Consider the following 22,054-nt stretch of genomic DNA (forward strand, 5'->3'; position numbering starts at 1 on the left):
AATAAGGGCATTTGGTGAAAAGTAAGGAAATCTGGGGGAAAAAGAAGGACTTTTGTTAATAAGAATGTATCGATCTTGGTTCATTAATTGTAACAAATGGACCACACTAATGCAAGATGTTAATAACAGGGGAGACTGTGTGTGGGGTGGGGGTGGGGGTGGGGGTTTTATGAAACTCCTTGTACCATTTGTTCAATTTTTCTATAAATCTAAAAGATAAAGTCTATTAGTTTTTTTTAAAGCCTCTAGAAAGAAATGTTAATGCTACTGAGGAGTGAAGAGGTCAAAGGGATTTGGTTCTTAAGCAGACAGTAGGAGTTTCATGGAGAATTATATCTGGGGATTCATGAAGATCTGGGAATATATCCCATTGGAATATCACGCATTTACTGTTTTCAGTAAAAGTTTCTTAACTTTGACTTTAGTGAGTCAATAGGTACTAGTATCTTTCATCACAGGTAGTACCTTTTTCTGCCTCCGTCCTTTCCGTGATTTATCATGTCATGGAGAAAAAACTGTTCCTCTAGCCTCTTAGTTTCTTGATTTGGGGGCCTGCAAATTAAATTGACAAAAGACAGAATAATAAGCACAAACACAGATCTTTATTCACATACCTAAGTGGGCCCTCACAGAAGAATGTGATTCAAGATGGCGGTTACAATTTGGGGCTTAGGTACCATTTTAATAGGAGAAAGGTACTAATGCGAAAACAAATGACTATTAGGAAGGATAAAAGGGCCTTTAAGAGAAGAGATCAGAGATAGGATCGTGATGTCTGTTTAGGCAATTCCTTGTCCCAGTAACAGGCTTCTTGTCTCCAGTGATAGGAGTCCATTTTTGCTGCTTGCAAAACTCCTGAGGAGGGGATTTATGATAGTTGAATTCTTTTGGGAGGTTCTGCTTTTAGGCAGATAAGGGGATTTAGAGGGAAAAGGGGGGGGGGGAAGATAAGAAAGAAAGAAAGAAAGAAAGAAAGAAAGAAAAAAGAAAAGAAGGAACAGAAACCCCAAACTCCTCTTCCCAGTGCTACATTCGAGATTCCTTCAGTAGAAGGCAGGCTTCCCAAATGCCACCACACTAAGGGAAACACCATTTAGAACTTTGGCAATGTGTCCAGAGGGAATGGCAAGGTTGGAATGGATGGAGAACTGGAAATTTCGTTTAAGGCATGTCGTTCAGCACAGTGCTTGATTAAAGATTGGGTAAAGATCATGACCCCACAGTCCAGGGTTGGTGAAAAACACCAGGTAATGATTTCGAGGGATGCAAAATTTTAGGGCTTTACACGGTCAGTTAATGGGCTTTTCAGGAAGTTTCTGACTAGATGTTCTGGAATAATGAAGTTCCATCTATGGAGACGATGGAATAGTAGAGTCGTGTTCCTGTACCCGGCGGTTGCTGGGTGTGTGGGGGCAGTTTTTTATTCCTCAGCGTCCAAAGCCATGTGCAGGGGTAGATGTTTTGGTTCTCAGATTTCACTGCAAGATTGAAAAAAAAAAAAGGTCCATATATTGTAACAAAAGTAGGATTCACGCTCACCATTCTGATTGCCGGTTTCCCTTTTAACTCAATGACCGACCAAGGCTGCCTTTCCAAAGTCCTCCACTCAGACCTATGTCATTTCTTTTAATGGCAGAATCCTTGTATGACTTTAAAACCCAATGGCTTTGTGGCCTATGGCTCTGTCTTCTGATCACTTACTGGGGGCCTTGGGGCAGATTCTTAGGCCATTATCTTCTGCTCTCTTATCTTTATTTTTGAGCAAAACAAATAATCCTCTTCCAGACAGTTTTCCCCAAGGGGAAGAAAGTTCAATTTATCCATATCTTCTAGATCTTAGACTTGTGCGGCCTTGGCTTGGGCAAGAGCTGACCCCTTGCTGCCTGGGCCCCTCCAAGCTAGCTGGGTCCCTTCTGTGGGTTTGGGAACACTGGTCGAGGACACTAGAAGACTCTGAAACTCAGAAGCTGGAGGTCATTTGGCCAATACCACACAGGCAACTCTCTAGTTTAGAAGTAAACTGGGTGGCTGAAAGCTTTGAAGACATTCTGTCTCCCAACGAGTGATTAAATCAACTCTATCCTGACTGCCACCCAAGGCAGTTTCTGAGCAATACTTTTTATTTCATTTTTATTTAATATACATAATATGACATAATCTACACATATGGCTGTTCTCCGGTCCCCCTGATGCGTGTTTTAGCCAGCCTGGGTGTTTTTTTTTTTTTGTTTCCCCATCCTGCTGAAGGGGCCAGGATATGCCGCCAGAACTTTCCAGAAAGTTTGGGGCAGAGCTTTTTAATCCAGCCACCAGGCCCCATTGCCTTCCCTAAATTGCCTCAGAACACCAAGCCCTCCCCCATCTCGCCTTTCCAACCCCCAACACTGCTCTCCCCTTCTCTTAGCCCTTGGCAACCTTAAACCTTTCTCCCGCCCACACCCCCCCACTTTTTTTTTTTTTTTTTTTTTAAACAGGGACGCAATCTCTCTCTCCTAAGCAGGCTTTGCAGGGCCTGTAGGAGCAGCTGACAAAGAGAACAAGCAATTTCTTAGCCTTTCAGCTCCACACTGCCTCTGTTTTTTGTGAGTGGCCAGTGCACCTGTTGTGATAAGCAATACCCCCTTCACAAGCAATTTCAAAAGAAGGCAAGCGTTACACCCTACTCCCGCCCCTTTCTTTTAAGGGGATGTTAATAATTTTAAGAAGGAGTTGGGGGGGGGTGCGGAGAGAGACAAATTCTCCGGATGGGTTCTTTAGGCTGTGCTGATGTGGAGGCGAATAAAGGGAAGACAGAGCTGACCTCACCGGCTTCCCGAGCGCTGCACCCGCCTAGACTGGGGCTCGCAGACTGGGTACAAGTTGGCTCCCTTTGCGACTGGGGTGGGGCGGGGGGGCTCTCCTCTCCTTGCTCTCTGTGGGCTGTTTTGGTTTATTTGTTCTGTGGTTCTCTAAGCTTCTTTGTCTGACCCTGGCTGGTAAGGAGGCTGGAGGCTTGGTGAAAAGAACCTTCTCCCAGCAAAACGAATCTTGGCATAAGCAGATTATAGGGGCTTCCGCTTTGCCGAGCCGGGTGGGAGGGCACGCATGTGGCCTCTTCCGTTTATTTATTTATTTTTCTTTTTTAAAGTCTATTAAAGTCATGCCGGCCAAGGTGTTGGCCTGACGGGCTGAGATTCGGCGTTTAGCCCTGGACGAGTGGCCCACGGGGCTGCCTGGTTGTGTGTGTTTCTGACAGGAACGGATAGCATCACCTCTTGGGGAGAGGACGGCGTCCCAACATTCTGGCCGTTGAGTTCAAGGGGAGCCATTTGCTTCTGTCACCTCCATCCTCCGCGGCTTGTGTTGAGCTAAGGTTGTGGGTCCCGGAAGCCTCTGTGGGCCTGGAGTTATTGCCTAGAAGGGGCTGTCTTCTCGTCTTCGGGGCCTTGGGGAGGGCCTGGCCTTCCTGGTAGCAGCCGCCCCGTGCTGTTACTGCCTCTGTTGGGGGAGAAAAACTTTCTCTCTACCCTGTTGTGTTTAGCATTTGGAGGTCTGTAAGTTAACCTGACAAAGGCAGATCAGCAAGAGGAAAGAAGCCGGGTTTAAGGTCATGAGTACGCGTGGGACTTCGCAGAGATGTGACTCAAGGAGGGGTTGGCATTTGGGGCTTACAGGTCACCTTGGCAGAGGATAGAGAAGGACTGAGAGGCGCTTCTGGAAGAAATGACTTCTTGGAAGGGGGCAGGGAGGAAGGTGACTTACGGAAAATCGGATGACTTTTTGGAAAGATAAATGAGCCCCCAGGGGAATAGATGGCAGATGTGATAGTTGGTGACAACTGTCTATCTGGTTCTCATCTGCAAGCAGAGAAGATTCCAGAGGCTCCAGGTTGGGGATTAATGACAATTGAGTTCTTTTGGGAGGCCCTGCTTTTAGGCAGATAAGGGATTTCAGGAACGCAGATGGCTTTGGCTCAAAGCACTTTTTATGACACGGGCTTATTCTCTGCCCTTTCACCTGTGTCTTTCACCGAGACCAACAGCTTAGGAAGTCTTGGGGGACAGCAGGCAGCCCCAAACCCAGCCCCTGACCCCCGGCAGGCCTGCCAAAAAGATGTGGTGAACAGACACTGATACCTGGGTAGTAGCACTTTATTTTATTTTATTTTATTTTATTTTATTTTATTTTATTTTATTTTATTTTATTGTATTAAGTTTATTTATGTATTTTGAGACAAAGAGAGAGCGAGAGCATGTGTGTGAGCAGAGAAGGGGCCGAGAGAGAGAGAGGGAGAGAGAGAATCCCATGCAGACTCTGAAATGTCAGCACAGAGCCCAACGCAGGGCTTGATCTGACAACCCGGAGATCGTGACCTGAGCGGAAATCAAGAGTTGGACACTTAACTGACTGAGCCACCCTGGTGCCCCATAGCGGTAGCATTTAAGTACAAGTGGTCCTAACCGGTGTGTGTGCATCAGTTATAAAAAGGCTTCAGCTGAGCTCTGTAGAGGGGGTGATGGGGTTTTGAAGAAGGTGAAGGTTTGAGAGATGGGTTGAGTCTCCATGTATGGGTCCTGACTTGTGTGGGTTGAAGATGGGGCGTGTGGGAGGTTGTGTGTCTGTTCAGTATGTTAGCAATTTATCTGAGGCACACCTTACTTTTTTTCCTTTTTAATATTTGTTTATTTTCGAGAGAGAGAGTGAGAATGAGCAGGGGAGGAGCAGAGAGAGGGGGGGAGAGAGAGAGAATCCCAAGCAAGCTCTGGGCTGTCAGCCCAGAGCCCGATGAGGGGCTCCAACTCATGAGATCGTGTCCTGAGCCGAAATCAAGAGTCGGAAGCTTGACCGACTGAGCCACCCGGGCGCCCCTGAGGCACACCTGACTTTGTGATGCTAGATGTGTTTCCTCTAACCTGACGTTCCTTGGCCCAGCACTCTATGGGCCAACCAGAGGGTGACAGAACTTTTTCCTCCCCCGGTATCGGGCCCCAGGGAATCGCCCAGTGTCGAAGCCGTCGAGAGTGCTCGGTTTCTGTGGACGGTTACCTCTGGGAGGTCCTTCCCCACCTGCTGTTGGTTCTTGCCCTGCCCGTTTGTCCACATTCTGCTAGCTTTTCCTTAGGGTTCAGTCTGCTGACCTGCCTGCTAATGTCAACTCCTTGACAACGCCTGGTTTCAGGTATTTTGAAAAGTGGGGTTTCTAACGGGGGCTTTGGCCATCCTGCCCAAACTGACGGATAGTCAGCTGATGTAGTATCGAAGAATTGACAGCTGCAAGAGTTGGAGATCATCCTGAAGGGAGATTTCTGGGGGGTTAAAAGTGACTTAATACTTATTTTAAAGACTGTCATCACGTCTAAAGAGTCGTTGCATTTCATAAGAAAACGAAACTACAGTGGTTATTGTGGGTGATGGTGTACCCTTCTCGGAGTGTCTGGGGGTAGATTGTCTTTCCTCCGAGGACATTTTAGGGTCTTTCTGTCTGGGACAGCACTGGGGAACTAGGTGTTTCCTGAAGACTGGGAAATGGTGGCAGGCAGTTCGCTCACATGTGGCACTCGATAAAATATCAGATTGCAGACTTGAGAAAGCATTGCTTTTCGGTTCTGACCTATGCCCACTGGTTAAGTCAAAAAGCCTGTGGCTCTTTTAGTTTTTACTTTTATTAAAACTTTTTTAAATGTTTATTTATTTTTGAGAAGGAGAGAGAGAGAGTGCAAGCAGGGGAGGAGCAGAGAGAGGGAGACACAGAATCCGAAGCAGGCTCCAGGCTCCGAGCTGTCAGCACAGAGCCCGACGTGGGGCTCGAACTCATGAACCGTGAAGTCATGACCTGAGCTAAGTCGGATGCTTAACCGACTGAGCCACCCAGGTGCCCCTGTTTTTTTTTCTTTCTTTCTTTTTTTTTTTTTTTTTTAGATTTTTAATTTTTAATTTTGTTTTTTGGAGAAAAAGAGGGAGAGAGGATGAGAGGGGGAGGGGCAGAAAGAGAAGGAGAGAGAGAATCCCAAGCAGGCTTCACGCTCAGCATGGAGCCTGATGCGGGGCTCGAGCCCACGACTCTGGGATCATGACCTGCGCCAAAATCAAGAATCAGATGCTTAACCGACTGAGCCACTCAGGCGCCCCTCTCCATTTGGTTCTGGAATGTCTTGAATCCTTGTCTCCCACCAATTCTTATGTTCTCAGTTTCCTTCCTCTTTCTGGTCACAATCCTTGTCATTTTTCTTGGTAAACAAAGAGGGAGCCAGCCCCAGGCTCCCAACCCTCAGGATCCTGCTGGAATCCACAACGCTGCAGTCTCTATATTTATTTTCATGGTTCCCTTCCGTTTACAGCACGTGATACTGGTTGGCAATTTGCTGTGTCAAAATTTTTATTTAACGTCATATTTAAGGTAACACGTGAATGGGAAAACAGCGGCTTAGATCGTTTCTATTCTTTTCTCGTTGTGTCTTCTTGTCTCTTAACTCCTGTTCTTTGAGGGGGTGATTTTTCACTGCCGCCAGCTTGATTTCACGGGAGTTTCTCTTCCACCACCAGTTTCGGCTGCTGGAAGGTTTCCTCTCTGAAGGAGGATGAATTATTACTTTATGAAAAAGTCCCTTTTTTTTCTTAAAAAAATTTTTTTTTAAATTTATTTATTTTGAGAGAGAACGATGGAGGATCCCAAGAAGGCTCCGAGCTGTCAGCGCAGAGCCCGGGGCGGGGCTCGAACTCACGAACTGTGAGATCATGACCTGAGCTGAAATCAAGAGTCAGACACTTAAGCAACTGAGCCATGCAGGTGCCCCTGCTTTTCTACCTTTTGTAGCCGGTGCCCATTCTGTCTGTAGCTTGCTGTGGAATGCTGGGCTGGGAGGCAGGGACAGGATATGTCGGCGGGGACCAGCATGCTTGCTCTCCTGCGAACGTTTGTAACGTCTGTTTTGCACCCTCCCCCCTTGGCCTTGATCACTTTCTACTCTGTGCGTAATGTGCTGGCCTCCTGGCTTACCTTTATTCTGGATAGCCAGGCCTTACAGGTTTGGGCCCGGCTTACTCATCCCTGCATCTTACACAGGGACTGGGCCATCGTTAGCGCGTGGAGGTCCCCGCTAGCGGAGGCAAACTGCTCGGTGTGGCGTTTCAGCAACCGGCAGATTAATTCGGTCAATATCGGCAACCCCGGCAGTTAGCGACAGGTGGAGGTTTCGACAGTTTGTCCCCACAGCCTCATCACCGGGTTGGAAGCCAGGTCTTAGACCAAAGGTTTATTAGCAATTCCCACAGGGGTGGTGAATTGGTGCTCTCGGTGGTCAGGCGCGCGGACGAGCATCTTATATCATCGTTTCACTCCGAAGTGACACAATGGCCTCTTTTTGGGTCAGGTGAGTGTCCCCCCGCAGTGATTAGAGGGACACAAGCCAAAGCAGAGTAGAAGACCCACCATGCTACTTCTAAAATATTAAGATTGGGACTTACCGGATTCTTTTTTTTACTCTTTTTACTTTTTTAAGTTTATTTAATTATTTTGAGAGAGAGAGAGTGAGCTGGGGAGGGGCAGAGAGAGAGAGGGGGAGAGAGAGAGAACCCCAAGCAGGCTCCACACTGTCAGCACAGAAGGCTTACCAGATTCTTGCACCTTATTCATACAAAGTGGTGGAAACTGAGCCATTTTTCTCTCGACCGCTACGTCGTACAATGAACACTTCACCAGAACAAAGATGCAGTTTAACCTTCCGTGCTAATAACAAATCCCCTGGTGTGCATTTTCATCAGGTTTTTTTTTTGATGCATTTCTGTAGCATCTTTGGTGGGTTCTTGATTGGGGAATGTCAGATGGTAACTGACTACCCCTAGGCTACACCACACACACACACACACACGCACACACACACGCACACACACGCGCACACACACGCGCACACACACGCGCACACGCACACACCCCACACTGTTAACATGCCGTATTCTGGAGTAAATCACCACACAGGCGATGGGATATTTTTGGAACTGGAGAGCACTGTCCGCAGAGGCAGACGTCTGGGTTTCGGCCACGGCTCCGCCTCTCTGAATGCTGGCCGGAGTAGAAGTGATGGCTTGGCTTCACGGTGGCTTGGTGGCCCCACCATGTATCCATGCATCAGCCCGGCAAGTCACAAATAGGCCCTTCTCATTCATTTCCCGGATTGGCTCTTATCACAAACACGGGGATAGTAAGATCACCGAAATCACGAGTTTTCTTCTCCGCTTGTGGAACTCAGGAGAAAACACGGGTGAAATTGCCTCGTCAGCTGTAGAAAGCCGTACAGGTGGCAGGATTTTTGTCGTGACTCGACCACGGAGGCCAGGGTAGGAGCGAAGAGGGAACTGCCTCTTTCCTGGCATGTAGGACTAAATCACCTGGGTCTGTTAAAGGAGCAAATGCAAGTCCCGCCCTTCCCTCGGTGGTGCCGAGCCGGGTCTGAGAAAGTGACGGGAACCTTTTCGGGTCAAATGAAGATCTCTGTTCTGCTCTGCGCTGATGTGTCGTCCCGAGGTTCCTTCGTAGCCGGTGTCAGGAAGCATAAAACCAAGTGTTATTTATTTATTTTTTTAAATTTTTTAACGTTTATTTTTTTTTGAGACAGAGAGAGACAGAGCATGAACGGGGGAGGGGCAGAGAGAGAGGGAGACACAGAACCTGAAGCAGGCTCCAGGCTCTGAGCCATCAGTCCAGAGCCCGACGCGGGGCTCGAACTCACGGACAGTGAGATCGTGACCTGAGCTGAAGTCGGACGCTCAACTGACTGAGCCACCCAGGCGCCCCAAAACCAAGCGTTATTCACGCCAGCATTGAAGATATGGATGGTTGGTTGGTTTGTCAAGAGTAAGGTCATAACTCTGTCGTCTGCTTTCCCCTGAAATTTGCACCCATCTCCTTTGGCTTAACTCCTATCAGCGGGCCATCTATCCTCCTTCTGTTCCTATTTCCGCCTGCAACGTTTGACTTAAGAAAACATGCACTTGCCTGTCAACTAGGGACTCACTCTCCTGTGGAATCAGATTCTCAGAGAAAGCAAAAAAGGGGAGCAGAGGGACGGGGGATGGAAGATGTCGGGTCTCTTTCAGGCCAGGGCTGATCTTCTTGGCTGGCGAAGGCTTTTCTCCTCACCTTTTGACAAAATCCGAATGGTCCCATGAAGATACATGTAGCCCTTCTCTCTCTCTGCTCCATCGGCCCGGACTCTGTGCCATGTGGTGAACGGCAGGCAGGTTTTAGGTTCCGAACAGCAGAGAACAGGCTAAGTATTGGAACAGGATCATATGTCTCCTGTGTTTATTTTCAAAAATATCCCCCGTTTTATTGCTGAGTGTTGAGTTGCAGCTGGGCCGAGAGAGAGGCTTGGGCGGCGGCAGAAAGACCACTCCACCTCTGAGGTTACGCGCGTGACACCCAGGGCGGGTTTTCCGAGGAGGAGACTGGGGAATCTCTTTTATGAGGAATCTTCTGGAGCGAAATAGCCAGGCTGTGTTGTTGTTGGAAATGCCGAGTTAGCCCCGTGTAGGGGACTCTCGACATTCCTTCCACGTCTTCGAGCGGGTGATTTTCGGGGCTGTAGCTTGGGTTCGAGTTCATAAATAAAGGGGAGCGTGCCTCCGCGTCGCGCGGGCTTTCTGGCAACGGGCAGAGCTGGGAAGGGCTGAGGTGGTTGCAGATTAAGGGCAAACAGAGCTCATCTGCAGTGCAAACAAGCTGTGTTTACTCAGCCTCTTTCCACGCTTGCTCTTGGCTTACCAGTGGGCAGCCGCAGCTGGGCTAGGGAAGTGAGACGGTGCTGGAGGGCCTCTTAAATTCTCGTCCCCGTCGCCGAGGGTGACACACAATCTCTTCCAGGAAACGACGTGAGCCCACGACCGCTGGCCAGGGGAAGCTTTCTGTTCCGGTCAGGAGGGCCCGCGCTGTGGTTTGCACGGCCCGGCTGCAGCAGCCTTGTGGCGAGCCTTGCAGGCTGCTGGGCAAGGTGCGCGGGCGGATGGGTGGCCTGTCCCTTGTGGGGAGACTTCAGGGCCTTGGGAGCTGAGTCCAGTTTCTCAGGGGCTTGGGGATCCTCTGAAAATGCCCGCCATGTCACCGGAGGAAGTGCTTCCTGAGACGTGGCTGGTCCTGCCGGGTGATTGTAGAGCAGGGGTGGGCAGGGGTGAGGGGGGCAGAAGCTACAGCTTTGACCTGCCTCAGATCACTACCCTCTTCTCTACTCATACAGTTCTATTTTCAGGGTCGTTTGCTTAGCTACCCAGCGGAGGCTCTGGGTCCCCCAGCGACACTTGGTGCCATGCATGGTCTCTCAACGTGGGCAGTGCTGTTGACATTCGGGGAGGGTGCTTCTCTGCGGTGGGGGCTGTCCTGGCCCCTACTCCCAACATGCCAGCGGTACCCCCATGCCACCGTGACAAACAAAAACGTCCCCAGATGTTGCCAAATGTCTCCTGACGGGGCAAAACCGCCCCCAGTTGAGAAGCACTTCATTTACGGAGAACAAGAAACACCCCCCCGCCCATCCCTCCACCTCCACCTCCAAACTGATACGTAACTGTTTAGGAAGAGAGCAGGTAGGAAGCCTGATAATGTTTTTAATAGTTGAATACAGGGTTCCCTTATTAGCTAGAGGCTCACGACGCTGTCATTGTTTCCGGACGTCCACATTGTTGAATAAAGCACAACTTCATAGGGTTCAACCTAATCCTGGACCCTGAAACTGGATTTGCAGACAGCTCGATCGCAAGGAGCTGAGGACAGGGTCATGACCTATAGTGTTTATTGAACACCCCCAGGAGTGTCCTCAGCAAGGGGTGGAGTAAATTGAGGGTGGATGGGTGGGAGGGAGGGGAAAGAGGGCTGGAGAACGGAGCCAGAAACCTCCAAGAGTCCCCGAGAGGAGGATGCGCTGGGAATCGTTTTAAATGTCCTGGCTGTGGGAAGGGAAGATTCCCGCTGGGGTCCCTTAATGGCCGGATCATTCCGAAACCGAGGGGAGGAGGGGATGGGGGCTCCCGAGATACAAGGGTCTTGGAGGAAGAGCGGGCTCGCTGGGGAGGGGCTGACTGTTGCAGTCATCGAGCAAGCGTGAACTGGAGCCCTCCTTCCCCATTTATGATTTATGGGCAGGGGTGAAGTGTAGGTGCGACTTTAGGTGCAGTTGGAGACTTGCCTGAGGCCCTTGAGGCCAGCCTGAGTTGACCGCATTTTGGAGGAACGAGGCCAACCCTGCCCTGGACGATTTCCCTTGGCAGGTTGGCAATCCAGGAGCCTGCTCCTCCAGTTGGGTAAAAGCTATCGCTCCTCGAGGAGACCTTGGGCACCTCCTCCCTCCCCTGGCACTGGCCGAGATGGGCGTTGACTCCTTCGCCCACTTTTTGTAAAGAGCCATCACGGCACCACCAAGGTAAGTTCTTCAAAACACGGGCTCTTGAGCCTTTTTTTCCTCACCTGTTCCTTCACCCCTGCCTCTATCATGCCTTGATATGCCCATTTTTTGAAGTTTATTTGTTTATTTTCAGAGAGAGAGAGAGAGAGAGAGAGAGAGAGAGGGAGAGAACAAGTCAGGGAATGGCAGAGAGACAGAGAGAGAGAGAGAGAGAGAGAATCCTAAGCAGGCTCTGCACTGCCAGCGTGGAGCCTGACGTGGGGCTTGAACTCCCGAACCGTGAGATCACGAGCTGTGAGGAAACCGAGAGTCGGCTGCTTAACTGACTGAGCCACCCAAGCGCCCCACGATGTGCCCTTTTGAAGACCGGTACACTGAAAGCTGTTTGTCCATCTCATTACAAAATTGTTTGCCGTTTGATCAGGGAGAAGTCTGGCCTGGGGCAGGAGGGGTGCTAGGTCAGTGGGGACCTGGGAGGCTGGGGCAGGTGAGGTACGGGCCTTGGTGACAACCTGAGGACCGTGGCGGCTCAGACAGAGCAAATCCCTGGATGGAAATCCTACGGATTCACAGGATGACAGGGGGCCTCAGATTCACGGATCCCCCTAGCTCCATTTCCCAGGCGAAGCAACTGAGGTCCAGAACGACCTTCCACGTTGCCCACGTCACACAGTGAGTTCCGACACTGGGGACCTCGTCACTTCGGGCCGAACGGTGCCCTTTTCTCGGAATTAGCCCAGCACGATCCGGAGGGAGCTAAGGTTGCAAAGTTCCGTGGTCTCGGGGCCACGAGGGTTTGCTTCCACGTGGAGGAAAGAGCTGACTATTAATTCTTCTGCTTTTACTTTCTTTTAATAGCTCTAGTTCTGAGCAGTGTATTTTGTGGGCACTGGATACACGCTTGTCCACCCCCGGCGTGGGCGAGTGACTCTGCTTGAGGGCGGCCCCCCCCCCCCCCCCGCCGGGGAGCTCATCAGGAGGGCTGGCTCCGGGTGCCAGCCAGGCGATGCGGACTCATGATAGCCTCTCATCCGATGGCAATCCCTGGCTCAGGCCCAACAAAAATCCCCATCCGTTTGTGCAGCTTTTAAGTGGGAGGGAGGAAGCAAAATAAAGAAGAAAGCGACCCAGGGCGGTTCCTCCTGACTCCCGCGAGTGGTTCCCTCGCACCCACTCGGTATTTGGGTCAGATTTACTTGGCCCCTTTTCAGGAAGCCGTGCGCATGCACCTCCCCGGAGGCGGATTTCTCAGGAAGGGAAGGAGAGCGAAACCTTCAGGGCCCTTCACTTGCATGGCCGCTTCCGGGGACCCCGTACTTAATTTGTATTTATAATTTTGGATATGCTTTGCATTGTACAAATTGTACGGCTTCAGGTCTTGCAAAAGGCGGACCCACTTGCATTCTGCGATAAGAAACCACAGCCCTTGGTGGCCCAGTATCCTCCCATGTTTTCCCCAAAGCCTGGCTGGCAAAGGCACACGGCAAAGAAGGGCCGATGGGTGGTTAAAGGGGGTGCAGAAAAACGGCCACCAAAAAGGAGGAGGTCTGCATGGGATCTCCCCTCCTCCAGCCCGTTTTAACAGGTGTCAGCCCCACGGATAAAGGGAGCGAGGGTCCCCTTTAATTTGGCTTCTTTTCTCCCTTCTCTCCGTGGTGGCCTCTGGGGACATGGGAGAGAAAGAGTGAGTGGGGCCCCCAGGAGGAGCGAAGCCCAGGGAGAGCTCCCAGGCTGTGCGGGGGCTTTCCCGGGTCGTGGGAACACATCACGCACGCAGACTCCCCGGGAGTGGCCAACTGAGGCAGGCTCGCAGTGACTGGGATATTGTTACCCGCGTCACCGGGCGGAGATCCGACGTTGCCTCCTCGCTGGTTTCTGCGCACGCACGGGCTGCGGGTTCCGACGTCTTGCTGGGGGAACGACGGTCACACCGGGATTGCTTGGGAGCAATTTGGATCGCGTTGCCCTCCCTTCCCCACGCTCCCCCTCCTCGCTGGTCTGCGTGTGTAACTCGAGTGCCGGCTGCTGGCCTGCTCACAAGGGGAGGAAGCTGTCCCTCCACCCCCCCCTTTGTCGTGGCGTTAAGTGGACACTCTATTCTGTGCTTCCTGCCTTGCAAGTACTGACCGGGGTCACTTCCAGGGCTGTTAAACAGCCGCCGGGCCTCACCCTGGCGGCACACAAGGCCATTCCGGGCCCATCCATCAGTTTGTGTTGACAACTGTTTTGGGACCTGACTGGGTGAGAGATGGGAAGTGAGTGTAGGCGTGGCCCCTCACTCACCCGAACCCCAAACCTAATTTGTCCAGAGGCCCCGTGTCCCCCGTCGCAGGGAGTGACAGAACCCGCCCGGAGAGGCTCGGGCACCCCCATGTTGTCATCTGCCTGGTGGCCATGGCTACTTTTCTTCTTTTTCACTCACTCATTCAATATTAATTGATCGCCTGCTTAAGAAGACACAAAAGGCTGTTTCGTCAACTTCTTGCTTTCAATAGCTAACATTTGGTGCTGATGGATGTCCAAAGGATTGCTTGGCTCCGGAGAAAAGAAGTTTTTTTGGTTTTGTTTTGTGTTTTTTTTTTTTGGTGTTATTTCACCCTTCGGGGGTGGCTAAAATCCAGCTCAAGGGTCTGGCTTTTTCTTTCTTTCTTTTTTTTTTTTTTATATTTTTTTAAAATGTCTCTCTCTCTTTTTTTTTTAATGTTTATTATTTTTGAGAGAGAGACAGAGAGAGAGAGCAAGCAGGGGAGGGGCAGAGAGAGGAAGACACAGAATCCGAAGCGGGCTCCAGGCTCCGAGTTGTCAGCACAGAACCCGACGCGGGGCTTGAACTCAGAAACCGAGAGATCGTGACCTGAGCCGAAGGCAGCCACTCAACCGACTGAGCCACCCAGGCGCCCCGGGTTTGGCTTTTTCAAGAGATGATGCCATCTATTTCTAGTTTTATAAACGGAGAATCTGCCTTCAGTTGGCCACTCTGTTTTTGTTTTTTTTTAAATTTTTTTTTTCAATGTTTATTTATTTTTGGGACAGAGAGAGACAGAGCATGAACGGGCAAGGGGCAGAGAGAGAGGGAGACACAGAATCGGAAACAGGCTCCAGGCTCTGAGCCATCAGCCCAGAGCCCGACACGGGGCTTGAACTCACGGACCGCGAGATCGTGACCTGGCTGAAGTCGGACGCTTAACCGACTGCGCCACCCAGGCGCCCCTGGCCACTCTGTTCTTGAGAAGCCCACGTGGAAAACCCAAACCTCTAGTTTCCTGGGCCTGTTGGCCATCACTCCCTTGGTGGCACTAGGGAGGCAGGTGCATTCAGGGCAGACACCCACAGCCCTTGGACCTCAGTGCCTGCTGTGTTTTTGGCCTCTGCTGTTAAGACGAGGGGAGGAGGTGACAGATAGAGATGAGTTACGGGTGAAATAATATTCTTCTTCCTTATACCTCTGTCTGCCCTGAGAACGAGTCCTGGGATTTGTGAGTTCTGGTCTGTGAGGTTAACCCTCCAGGAGGGCACAGGGAACAAAAGGGAGGCATCGGTGAGCTGGAAACCACGAGTGGGTGTGGTGGCGGATGAATAATGTCTTCTACATAAGTCTTTCAAATATCTGTAGAAGCCATTGTGATATTATCCACGTATATTAGGAAAGGATTGCATAATTTAGAAAAACCTTTGTCATTGTGTGTTTTCTCCATCAAAGGAAATTAAAATACAATTACTATCACGGGGTAGTGAAGCACATTATTTGACCTAAGAAGGAGAGTCTCATGGTTGAAAAGTTCACTCGTGTTCTAGGAAATAAAATATGAATGTGCATTCTGTTTTGTTTTGTTTTGTTTTGTTTTTTAATCCGGTGAGATAAAATAGAAACCACGGAAGCTGGCTGTGCTGTAAAAACTGCCTAATCTATCTTTCACGTTTAGATCATTTGCCTTTCAACAGCGCACACAAGCCCTGAGCTCTGTAGCAGGCCCACTGTTATCAGCAAAAGTGCTTTCGGGAGATCTCTCTGTGCCAGGGTGAGTGGGGTAGGACTCTGAAGGAGGAAAGGCAGAAAAGGAAAGTTAATCTTCCAACAGCTCCTGGAGTGTAGAAAGCCCCTCAGATCGCTCAGCACCCCTCGGCTGTTTGCCTACTGGCCCGGTTGCCCTGGTGTAGTCGTCGGTTAAATATTTTCCTTGCTTTCCTTTTGGCATGATGGATCGTGGACGCCTAAACATGAGGCCTTTCCCACCCGGGCTTGTCCTGCCTTCTTCCTGGGGATAGAAGGGGCTTGTGTGAAGGGCCTGACCTGTCAGGGATGCTGGGCAAACAGGAGCAGGGGCAAAAGCATCTCTTTGTGCTTCGCGCCCGGGCTAAGTAGCCCTTTCATTGGAGTAACCAACACCTTTTGTTGCTGCCAGACCCTTCAGGATTGATCCAGTATTAGTCGTACTTTGAGGTGGCCTGGAGAGGGGTAAATGTGCCCAGAGCAGCTTCCAGAAGGGACACACTGAACACTGCTTCCATTGGTTCCCTCATTCAGGAGATCTGCTAAGGAAAACAGAAGCTTGTTAGTCTCAATTCTGGCGATAAGTAGAATATGTAACCAGAGACAGTAAAAACCCTTCAGAAAGTTCCCACTTAACACATTTGCTTCTATGGTTCTTCACGTTTTTACATCCTGCCCTTGATTTTCTATTTCCTTTCCATGAAATTTTCATGAGTTCGTTCCTTTTGAAGAAAGAAATCTTAAATCACCACATAATTATATTTACTCAGACTCTACTTAATGTACAAACTCGCTGGAACCAAGAGGGGACTGCTCTCTTAGGAAATCCCCAATTCAGTCAAAGGCTCCAAACGGGGTCTGTCAGGAGCAGGAACCCACTGCGAGTGGGGCGTGGGGTGTGGTGTTCAAAGCGTGAAGCTGCCCGTGTGAGCCGGCTGGTGGTTGGCTGGATTAAAAGCAGCACAGGGGCTCCCGGGTGGCTCCGTCGGTTAAGCGTCCGACTCTCGATTTCTGCGCGGGTCGTGAGCTCAAGATTTGTGAGATCGAGCCCCGAGCTGGGCTCTGCGCTGGCAGCGTGGAGCCTGCTTGGGATTCTCTCTCTCCCTCTCTCTGCTCCTTCCCTGCTTGGGCTTGTGCTCTCTGTCTCTCTCTCAAAATAAATACAAACTTAAAAAAAAAAAAAGCACATCTACTGACTTTTGCAAGCGATGAAGCCAAAGGATGGTGACCCTAACCGTAAGGAAGACTTCTCAGCTCCCTTTTCCTGTCCTCAGAGTCTCTTCCTTTGCCCAAACTGTCAACATTCAGCCTCTAGACTAAGTTCAATGAAACACGACCATCTCCAGGCACTTTTCCTCCAAAAAATCCTATTTTGCTTCTATGCCTCTCCCCCTGTATTACCCACTTTAAGGGCTTTTTGTTTTGTTTTGTAATGGGGGGTAGAAGGCGTACCAGGAGGGATTTTGCATGAATAACTGCTTCCGTTCAAACTCTCAAAGTCTTGCACTTTTGTCCCAACTCCAGGACTTTAAAGTCCTGTTACTATTATATCCATTATTATATCCATTTTGCTATTACATTTGCGGTGAAAACCAATGCGTTCCTTATATTGGCCCTGGCGCTATCTCTTGTGCAGAGGCGTGGAGAGGTCTTTAAGAAACTTACCATCTGTAGTACAGGCACGATTTATGAATGAGTCAACTGGAGAGCCACATTTGATGGACCTTAAGCTAGTCTCTAATCTGGCGCCATGCATGTGGAAAGAGCTCAGTTGCTCTTTGTCCGGTGAATAAAGTGTTGTGTTTCTCAGACAATGGTGCAGTTGGACCTCAGATAATGAGAAGATGTGGTCGGTGCCATCTTTTCAGGAGGTGGGGGCAGAAGCCACGTCTGGAAGGAGGGCCAAAAGGGCTGAATGAGTTAGAACGAGGGTATTTCAGGAAGATGGGAAAACTAGAGAAAAGACCCAGGGAGCCGTACCTTGGTTGGACCCAAGGATGTGGCTTGAATGAGGGCCAATAGGAGATGAGATGAGGTTAATGGTAGAGGGGGTTGAAGATCAGTTGGAGTTGGGGCTTGGAGTAAGTCAAGTGATAACGCGACGAGGGAGCTATTGTGGCTGTAGAGGGAGTGGTATGCTTAGAGAAAGTTTCTCAGGATGAAGGGAATTCATAACCCTCGATCAAATGTAGCAAGGCAGACAGTTAAAAAACAATTATAATTGCCGTAAAACATATCTAACAAAATTTCCCATCTTCGTGATTTTTTTAGTGCACGTTTCCGTAGCATTAGCTATATTCACGTCGTGCAACCATTACCATCATCCATCTGCCGAAATCTCTACATCTTCATGACCTGAAACGCTATAATCGTTAAATGACATCCCCTCGGCCCCCTCCACTAGACCCCGGCAGCCACCGGTATCTGCTTTCTGTCTCTATGAATTTTTACCCCTCTAGGTACCTCACATGAGTAGAATCATACGGTATTTACCTTTTTACGATTGGCTTTTTTTTTTTTTTAACTTAGCATGATGCCCTCAGGTTCATTCACACAGTAGCATGAGTCAGAACTTTTTCCTTTGTAAGGCTAAGTAATAGTCCACTCTATGTGTATACCGCATTTTGTTCATCCCTTCGTCTATTGATGGACACTTGGGTTGATTCTACTTCTGGGCTGTGGTGAATGAACGTGGATGGGAGTAAAAATATCTCTTGGAGACCCTTCATTCAATTCTTGTGCCTATATACCCAGAAGTGGAATCGCTGGATCATTTGGTAATTCTATTTTCAATTTTTCAGGGATCGCTATACTGTTTTCCACAGTGGCTACACCATTTTATATTCTCACCAAGAGTACACAAGGTTTCAACTTCTCCTCATGCTTGCTAACACTTGTTAATTTCTGTTTTGTTTTTTGTTTTGTTTTTGTTTTTTAATTCTGTTTTATAGTAGCCATCCTCCTGGGTATAAATTCACATCTCACTGCAGTTTTGATTAGCCTCTCCCTAATGACGAGTAAAATTGAACATCTTTGTATATGCATAGTGGCCATTTGTCTATTTTCTCTGGAGAAACGTGTCTTCATTTTTTCTTTTTTTTTTTTAACGTTTATTTATTTTTGAGACAGAGAGAGACAGAGCATGAACGGGGGAGGAGCAGAGAGAGAGAGGGAGACACAGAATCTGAAACAGGCTCCAGGCTTTGAGCTGTCAACACAGAGCCCGACGCGGGGCTCGAACTCACGGACCGTGAGATCATGACCTGAGCCGAAGTCAGACGCTTAACCGACCAAGCCACCCAGGCGCCCCAAGAAACGTGTCTTCAAAGCCCTTTGCCCATTTTTCAATCAGGTTTTTTTTTTTGTTTTGTTTTGTTTTTTGCTTTTGTTTTGTTTTTTGTTTTGTTTTGTTTTTTGCTATTGATGTCTGTATATATTCTGGAAACCAGACCTGTGTCAGATAGATGATTTGCAAGTATTTTCCCTCATTCTGAGGTTTGCCTTTTGACTCTCCTGATAGCGACCTTTGCAAAATGCAAAGATGTGTTCAATTTGTCTATTTTTTCTTTTGTTGCCTGTGTCTTTGGTGTCACATTCAAGAAATCATTGCCAAATCCAGTGTCACGAAGAATTTTTCCTATTTTTTTCTTTGAAGAGTTTTGATAGTTTTTGGTTTTACATTTAGGTGTGCGATCCGTTTTGAGTTAATTTCGTGTCTCGTGTAAGAGAAGGTCCCAACTTTATTTTTTGTGCGTGAGTATGCAGTTTTCGCAACACCAATTGTTGTCTTTCCCCTCTTGAGTGGTCGTGGCATCCTTGCTGAAAATCATTTAATCGTATTTGAAAGGTTTATTTCTCAGTTCTCTATTCTCTTCTACCGGTTTATGTATCTGTCTTTATGCCAAAAACACATTGTTGTGATTTTGTAGCTTTGTAACACGTTTTGAAATCTGGAATTGTGAGACCTCCTCCAACTCTGTTCTTTTCATTCCAGATTGTTTTGGCCACTCGGGATCCCATGAGATTCTATATGAGTTTTAGGATGGAATTTTAGGATGAAGTTTGGTTCTGCCAAAAAAGAAAAAAAAAAAAGGGATTTGATCGGGATTGCCTTGAATCTGTAGATTGCTTTGGGTAGTATTTGGCACTTTCCCAGTATTAAGTCTTACAATTCATGAACACAAGATGTTTTCCCATATATTTGTGTTTAATTTCTTTCTGCAACATTTTATGCAAGTCTTTTACCTCCTCTGTTAATTTTTTTCCCCTAAGTATTTCATTCTTTTTGACGCTATTGTAAATAGAATTGTTTTCTTAATCAAAGCAGACAGTTTGGCCTTACGTGATGGTTTTTATGCCTCCGTTCTCTCTCTTTCGCGGAGACCGGCTGATACTAATTAGGATGAGAGTTCAGGCCACCCAGAGGGTCACCTTTGCCCTGGGAGGTGGCTGCAGCTCTGAGTCTACGGAAGGAGCGAGTCAGGGCTGATTTAGAGTAGACCAGAGGTTGTTCAAGGTCTGGGCCTCACAGGCACATTATCTAAGACGCTTTATCTGGAGCACAAGTTTGAATAACTTTCTTCCAAATACTTCTTCGAACAAAGGGAAGAGACGTATGGCAGCTGCTGCGAGGCTGTTCAGTTATTGAAGTTCAACTGCAAGCGAAAATCGCAAGAGGTAAACAGTATGTCCTTGGCTGTGCCACTTCTCAGGCCAGTGCTGCTTTGATCTTTCACTTCTGTTATCCGGTAATCTCCCTGCCTCACTCCTTTTTTCAAAGCTCCCTGTCCTCGGCCTCCTTCACAGAAGGTACCTGTCCTACCAGGATTCCCTCAGGTCCTTGCTGAGCAAAACAGCAAGCTCCTCCTGAAAAATTCACTCTTGTAAAGCAAGAACAGGTACAATCTGCAGATTTACAAGGCGACAGCATCTTCATCCGAGCAAAGTGACGCGAGTCAGTCTAATCCCGGTGACTGCAGGAGCCCAAAGACAGGGAGGGAAAGTGGGGACCTGAACCTGATCCAACGGTGGGCAGGGAAGCCGGGCACGGATGAACTGCTGGCCTTTGAGGCAAAACAGCTGTCCTACGGGAGGTGCCCCGGAGGGCGACCTCAGTCCTGCCTTTGAGTGGCTTGTCACAAGGTCTCAGGGAGCCTGGAGCTGGAACTGATACTGGTTTCTCAGTGATCCGCTCGTAACCTTAGAGCCTTCTGCAGGCTTGATGTTGGCGGTGGTTTACCCTTGGACCACGCGGCCGCACGACCTTAGGATGCTCCCGTAGGAGTGTGTTAATTAAAGTCTAGCAACGAGGAAGGTTTGTTTACAAGTCAGTGCACCTCAAAACTAGAGGGCCCCAGACTGCTTGGACTGGCCAAATATCAGAGCATGAGCTAGTGTAGAGGCCACGCCCGTGGGCCTTTGTCGGATGTCCCCCGTGCCACCACTGTGGGTGGGTAACAGGCACCGGCCTCCAGACCTCCTGAGGCCTCCCTCCTCCTCTGGAGACCGCCGAAGGCCGCACACTTCCTTGGCTCCATGGTGGGAGGGTGGGGGGCTTGACAGAGAGCAGGACTTGGGATTCTGTGTTGAGTCCCATTGGTCCACGGAGCCATCGGCAATGGGAATTTGATATACAATCCACCAGCATGTCACTGCCAAAGGCATATTTTATCTCCCTTGCCAGAATCTCCGAGAGAGCCAAGCTTGGGGGCTTGCCAGTCAGGCTCTATTCCTTGCGTCTGATCTGGTGTAAGTGGTGTTGGTGGCCATCCACCTACGGAGCCCCAAGTCCAGAGCTCTGGACGCAAAGTGAAGAAGATTGTAGTCTTTTGGGGGGGGGGGTGGTGGCTAGAGGAGAAAGATGGCAACAGTAATACCTCAGGCAACGGGCAGCGAGCTAAGTACTCAGACAGATTGAGGTAGACCAGAAGAGAAAAAAAAAAAACCACACAGACCCAAACCAAAAGGTAAACGCTTCTCTCCTACTTCCTTCCTCCCGTGTACCTAATTTGTGTTGGTGGAGGCTGAAGACTGATTGCTGTTTTGGGGCCTCTGATTACAAACCCATGGGTGTCAAGATTCAACTGTAAGATTAGGACCTTCTTTGTTGAACCGGTGAAATCTCATGCTATTAAATCTTCCCTCTTAACTGGCCACCTGTTCCCCTCCTTCCCTGGCCCTAAGACCTTGAGCCCATTTCCCCCTTTAATCTTTGTTGCCTGTTAATTCCTGTTTCATCAGTTACAGGACTTGTTTGGAAAATTAAGGTTTTGAAGGCAAGGTTCTTCTTCAGCCCGCCTCTCTCTGGGGAGGGCAGGGAGTCCTGAAGGTTTCCATAATTACACCTTGCCTGTGCCCCCCCCTTGCACTTATAATTGCTAATAGCGTGCATCAGATGCCTTTCATTTATAGCCTCCTACAAAAGGGATCTTTTGCCCGTGTCCGCATTTTGTTGCCAACCAGACTGTCAGATGGGGTGAAACGGGCTCCAGATCTACTTCTAAGCAGCTCTAGAATTCTCCGGTTCTACGTAACTGCTCTGACAGCATCTTGGTAACTTCATCTTTATGGGCATCTAAGCCCCTGATGGCACAGCAGGCACTCAGTTCGTGTTTACAGTGGCCGCCCTCTGGGGACGTTCCGAGGGACTGTCTTAGATGTCTTCCTGTCAAACATTGGGGTGGACGATGACATC

Source organism: Prionailurus bengalensis, chromosome B2 (assembly GCF_016509475.1).
Source record: "Prionailurus bengalensis isolate Pbe53 chromosome B2, Fcat_Pben_1.1_paternal_pri, whole genome shotgun sequence".
NCBI classification, from domain to species: Eukaryota; Metazoa; Chordata; class Mammalia; order Carnivora; family Felidae; genus Prionailurus; species Prionailurus bengalensis.